This window comes from Manis pentadactyla, chromosome 15, assembly GCF_030020395.1.
Source record: "Manis pentadactyla isolate mManPen7 chromosome 15, mManPen7.hap1, whole genome shotgun sequence".
In the NCBI taxonomy this organism is placed as follows: Eukaryota; Metazoa; Chordata; class Mammalia; order Pholidota; family Manidae; genus Manis; species Manis pentadactyla.
The window spans coordinates 54,547,266-54,554,016 of NC_080033.1; the positions used below are offsets into that span (position 1 = coordinate 54,547,266).

Sequence of the window (6,751 nt, forward strand, 5' to 3'; positions counted from 1 at the left end):
TGAGAAAGAAGAATAAAGTAGGGGGGATCTCACTCCCCAACTTCAAGCTCTACTATAAAGCCATAGTAATCAAGACAATTTGGTACTGGCACAAGAGCAGAGCCACAGACCAATGGAACAGACTAGAGAATCCAGACATTAACCCAGACATATATGGTCAATTAATATTTGATAAAGGAGCCATGGACATACAATGGCGAAATGACAGTCTCTTCAACAGGTGGTGCTGGCAAAACTGGACAGCTACATGTAGGAGAATGAAACTGGACCATTGTCTAACCCCATATACAAAAGTAAACTCAAAATGGATCAAAGACCTGAATGTAAGCCATGAAACCATTAAACTCTTGGAAGAAAACATAGGCGAAAACCTGTTAAGACATAAACATGAGTGACCTCTTCTTGAACATATCTCCCCGGGCAAGGAAAACAACAGCAAAAATGAACAAGTGGGACTATATTAAGCTGAAAAGCTTCTGTACAGCAAAAGACACCATCAATAGAACAAAAAGGAACCCTACAGTATGGGAGAATATATTTGAAAATGACACATCCGATAAAGGCTTGACGTCCAGAATATATAAAGAGCTCACACGCCTCAACAAACAAAAAACAAATAACCCAATTAAAAAATGGGCAGAGGAACTGAACAGACAGTTCTCCAAAAAAGAAATACAGATGGCCAACAGACACATGAAAAGATGCTCCACATCGCTAATTATCAGAGAAATGCAAATTAAAACTACAATGAGGTATCACCTCACACCAGTAAGGATGGCTGCCATCCAAAAGACAAACAACAACAAATGTTGGCGAGGCTGTGGAGAAAGGGGAACCCTACACTGCTGGTGGGAATGTAAATTAGTTCAACCATTGTGGAAAGCAGTATGGAGGTACATCAAAATGCTCAAAACAGACTTACCATTTGACCCAGGAATTGCACTCCTAGGAATTTACCCTAAGAATGCAGCAATCAAGTTTGAGAAAGACCAATGCACCCCTATGTTTATCACAGCACTATTTACAATAGCCAAGAATTGGAAGCAACCTAAATGTCCATCGATAGATGAATGGATAAAGAAGATGTGGTACATATACACAATGGAATACTACTCAGCCATAAGAAAAGGGCAAATCCTACCATTTGCAGCAACATGGATGGAGCTAGAGGGTATTATGCTCAGTGAAACAAGCCAAGCGGAGAAAGAGAAATACCAAATGATTTCACTCATCTGTGGAATATAAGAACAAAGGAAAAACTGAAGGAACAAAACAGCAGCAGAATCACAGAACTCAAGAATGGACTAACAGGTACCAAAGGGAAAGGGACTGGGGAGGATGGGTGGGTAGGGAGGGATAAGGTGGGGAGAAGTAGGGGGGTATTGAGATTAACATGCATGGGGGGGTAGGAGAAAAGGGAGGGCTGTACAACACAGAGAAGGCAAGTAGTGATTCTACAACATTTTGCTATGCTGATGGACAGTGACTGTAAAGGGGTTTATAGGGGAGACCTGGTATAGGGGAGAGCCTAGTAAACATAATATTCATCATGTAAGTGTAGATTAGTGATACCAAAAACAAAGCAAAAAAAAAAAAAAGGGCAGTTCCTGTGTGGTAACCTCCAATGAGTTCTACACAAGGGTATAAAGGGCATATAAAAGTGTAGGCAAAGAGTCTGTTTGCATCTATACAGAAGATCAAAGCCTAATTGGGCTATCCCGAAAATGAACTAAGATACGATATGAAAGAGAACTTGCAACATCAGCACTCTCTGGAAGACTCATGCCAGAAGATGATCATCAAAAAACCCCAACAAAGATCCACGCACTGCTACAGCAGTAGATGCACTCATCCCACCAGTTCCTGGACTTGCCATGGGAATGAGGAAGGAGATATCTAAGCTGGCCTGTGCATACAGTAAAACAGCAAATTTGACTGGATCTATACTATTGGAACTCAACCAAGAATTAGGAGAAGTGCAAATTGTAGCGCTCCAAAATCTTACAACTACAGACTATTTACTGTTAAAAGAACATAAGGGATGTGAACATTCCCCAGGAATGGGTTGTTTTAATTTGTCTGATTTCTCTCAGACTGTTCAAGTTCAGTTGGACAATATCCACCATATCATAGATAAGTTTTCACAAATGCCTAAGGTGCCTAACTGGTTTTCTTGGTTTCACTGGAGATGGCTGGTAATTACAGATATGCTTTGGTTATGTAACTATACTCCTATTATGTTAATGTGTGTGCGCAATTTAAGTAGTAGCTTAAAACCTATATATGCTGAAGTTACTCTACAAGAAGATATGTCAAAGAAATAATCAATCTTCCCATGTTTTCTTCCGCCTGCTACTTCTATAGCTTTTCTTCTTCCTTCCTAATTACAACCCTTAAATAGAATTCGTGCCTCATATCAAATTTACCAAGTATCATAATTCTTCCAAGTGGTAAAGATACCTCAAGACAAATGCTGGGCATAGAAGCCACAGGGCATAAATATGCAAAGAAGTAAAAAGCTAACCTTTTCAAACAATAAGGCTTCCCTCTCACTTACCAACTTCACATTTCCCTGTATGGCCCTGGAAGATGACTGGTTAGTCAGAGACGGGTAAGATTCCTCAAGGGAGGAACAACCTAAGACAGGCACAGTCGCAGGGGGGCCATCAGGTGAGAAATTGGGGATCAACAGAGGTGAGGCTTAGAACCTCACCCCCCCTGTTCTGAGAGAAATCTTCTGCATACGTGGATGTTTTATTGCCCTTGCCTAGCTTGGATTAACACATAGTCTACAGGCACACACCTGATCATCTACATTTGCTCTCTTACAACACTAGACTATGTTTTCCACCTTTATCTTGTATCTACCTACCACTTCAGCATTTTATTAAAAATAATAATAATAAAGAGGAAATGTGGTATCCACATATAAATCAAGTATAAAAACCAAATGAGTATTCATATTTGAACTGTTTATAGTTCATAATGCATGAGCAAAACCGAAAGTTTCTGTGATGACTGCCCTTGTACTGTTCACTATGTAACTTATTATGTAAGAATTTGTTCTACATGTAAGAACTTGTTTGTTATGCCTCAGAAGATTGGAGACTGACGAAAATTAGGCTTGGGGTGGATTAATGATTGTGCATTGAGCATTGACTCCCCTATATAGAATTTTATTGTCGTTAACAACCATTTGATCAATAAATACGAGAGATGCCCTCACAAAAAAAAAAAGGAAGAAATAAAAAAGGACAGACTTCCAATGGTAAAATAAATAAGTAACCGGGATGTAATGTATAGCATAAGGAATATAGTCAAGATATTGTAACAGCTTGGTAGGGTGATAGCTGGAACCTAGAATTATGTATATAAATGTTTTATCACTGTGTTGTACACTTGAAACTAATGTAATGTAATACTGTGCGCGTCAACTACCCTTCAATAAAAAAATTATTTTTAAAAAAAAAACACATAGGCATAAGGTTATTCATTAGAGCATTATGTAAAAACAAAAGGCTAGAAACATCCTAAATAGCCACCTACGGACGACTGGTTGAATAAACTATGGAACAGCCACACAACAAGTACTATGTAGCCATAAACAAGAGTAAAGACTGTATTAGTATAAACCAACTTTCAGGTAATGTTAAGTGAAAAAGTACATATTTTATGTCCATTGAAAGGGCCTAGATGTAACAGCACAGAGTAACATTAAGCATGCCTACAGTCCAGGTTTGCTTTTGTTTTAGTAGGTAAATGGATTTCACTGTATTTTTCTTGTAGTGAATTTTATGTGGTGGCTGTGGCCACAGGTGGAGCCGGGGTCCTCTGCACTGAGACTCTCGTGTGGGTCTTTACAATATGGTCAGTAAATTCCTGATAAGACTTGCTGAATATGGTCTCTTCCCAGAGGTCAGGGGTGAGATAGCTAAGGGTCTTGGAGATGGCATCAAAGGTGGCCTTGGCAAAGTTGCCCAGGGTGGCTGTGCAGCCCCTGGCCGAGGCGTAGCAGTCATTAATACTGGCCATCAGCAGCCGCTTCTTGGGCACAGAGGTGGAGACGATGCCATCCTGGGGGCAGGGATGAAGCACACCAGCACAGAGACCACAGTAGCAAGTCACCTTGCAAGGGAGTGTGAAGCTTGTCAATTTCACTCCCCAGTAGCATCACCGCACAGGGATGATGGGAGATTGGCCAGGGTAATGGCCCCATGACGGCACTTAACACCCAGGCCAACATGTCTTTTGTAATCCGCAATGGCAACGAATGCCTTGGACCTGGTCCTTCGGCCAGCTTGGGTCTGCTTTTGCATGATCTTCAAAACCTCATCCTTGGGAGGATGCGCCCAGGAAAAAGTCAATGATTTCAGACTCCTTGATGGACAGGGAGAAGAGATAGATCTCCTTCAGCGACTTTATCATCATATCCTTGACCACGCAGCCCAGACTGGTGACAGGGATCCACTCCTTGTCCTCGGCCTTGCCCCTGTGAGCTCCAAGGCCATGGCCTCCCATTCCGGGGCCCCTGGGGCCTCCAGGCCCTGCCATCTTCTGTCATTTGGTATTTTCCCAGGGAAGAAGCCAGATCTGTTTGTAAATACCAACCCCTATTAAAAAGAATCAGGACTTCTTGGAAAAATGTCTGATTCCAGGTCAGAGGCAGGGAAAATGCTAGGTGAGCCTGGAACATCTTTTTGTGCCAAAAAGGAAATGCTCATTCAAGAGGGGGGGTGTCAAAAGGACAGTTACATCTGATAAGCGTCTAGTATCCAGAATATATAAAGGACTCCAACATCTCAATAAAGACAAATAATTTTAAAATGGACAAAGTATTTCAACAGACAACTCTCTTAAGATATACCAATGGCCAATACACACAAGAAGCTCAACATCCTTAGTCATTGAGATACCACTTCACACTCACTGGGATGACTCTAATAAACTTCCAGAGAACAAGTTTTGGGTATGATATGGAGAAATTAGAACCCTTATACATTGCTGGTAGGAAATGTGGAAAACAGTATGGTGATTCTGGTTAGGATTACCATATGACTCAACACTTCCACTCCTAGGTATGTGCCCAAAAGAACATGTGGTTACCCAAAAACGTATATATGAATGTTAGTAGCATTATTTATTATTACCAGCAATTGCGAATGACCCAAATATGCATCAACTGATGAATGGATAAACAAAATGTGGTTTATTCATGCAACAGGACATGACTTAGCCATAAAAAGGAATGAAGTCCTGACACAGACTACAACATTGAAGAACCTGGAAAACATTCTGCTAAATGGAAAAAAACAGACATAAAAGGCCACATATTGTATGACATCATTTATGTAAAATATCCAGAATAGGCAATCCAGATAAAGAAAGATTTGTGGTCGCCAGGGAATGGAGGTAGGGGAGAATTGGGACTGACTACTAACAGTTATGGGTTTCTTTCTCGGGTGATGAGGATGTTCTGGAATTTTATACAACATAGTGAATATACTAAAAGCCCCCTGAATTAAACATTTTTAAACAATGAATTTTTACATTGTAAATTATATCTCAAAAAGGAAAAAGTTTGTTGAAGGGGATCCTACTCATCAAATTTGGGGCAGTGTGACCATCAAAAAGAATTGTTAGATTATAAAACTTCAAATTAAAAAGACAAAACTGTAAATTCATAGTCAAAATAACCACCCAACTAGGGCAAGTGGAGAGAAAACTCTTCTTTCTAGACAAATGCCAGCTAATAAATATAGTAGGAATGATGGGATAAGAAAATGACCGTTTAAGAACTCCTAATGTGTTGACTAATTTAGAGAAGAATCATCAGTGGATGCCGTAAGCGATGTGTAAAAGATGGCTGAAGACCAAGCTATTCAATGGTACTACCACATTTTAATAGATCTGGGGACACCACTTTAAGGAATAAAAACTCAGCATCACCAACACAGGGACAACCTAATGTGATGAACTGGAACACATACAACCTCACATATGTAGCAGTCTTGCAAAAAATGTTTAACCTGAATCAGATCATGTGAAAACAGTAAGAAAAATCCAGAATGGGATTTTCTTTAAGACAACTAGCTTAGATTAATGTGTTCATGGGTGAAATGCCCTGATGTTTAAAACTTTTTTAAATGACTTGGAGGGGGGAGTGTGTGTGTGTACTGAGAGAGATGAACGGAGGGAAAGAAAAGGGGAGAGGCTATGTGACAAAAAGTTAGTAACTGGTGAATCTAGGTAAAAGAACATGGGTGTTCAATATACTTCTTTGAACTTTTATGTAGGTTTACAATTTTTCAAAATAAAAATTGAGAAAATTTGTGTAGTAAATCAGCTTTAAAGAACAAAAATTCAACATGCTTCAAGTATAATAATCAGAAGTGCAATGCATCTCCAATATAGAGAATCCAATTTTTTTGAACATCTTAACTCTTCTCCATTTAAATAGGTGAAGAGCAATATAGTAACCAGCTCTGAAATTCCCCTATGAATCCTCAAGGCTTCTAAGTTAGTTAAGTGAAAATTACTTAGTCCAATTCAGACAACCAAAAATTGACCCAAGAGTGAGGAAAATATGTTGGACAATTCACAAATCCCACTGCACTTTACCCATAGGTCGGAACTCCACAAAAAATCAAAATATGGCTTTAAAATGTTTTTTTCTTTAATAGAAATTCTGATAATTTCAAGTGAGAGAGTTATACACTTTTAGCTATATGATAGCTACCCCATATGATTAGCA

The 6,751-nt window shown here is 39.4% G+C and overlaps 1 pseudogene; it reads right to left on the reverse strand.

Moving 5' to 3' along the window:
• Window positions 1–3,605: 3,605 nt before the first annotated feature.
• Window positions 3,606–6,609, reverse strand: LOC118918672 (40S ribosomal protein S2-like; annotated as a pseudogene).
• Window positions 6,610–6,751: the final 142 nt, after the last annotated feature.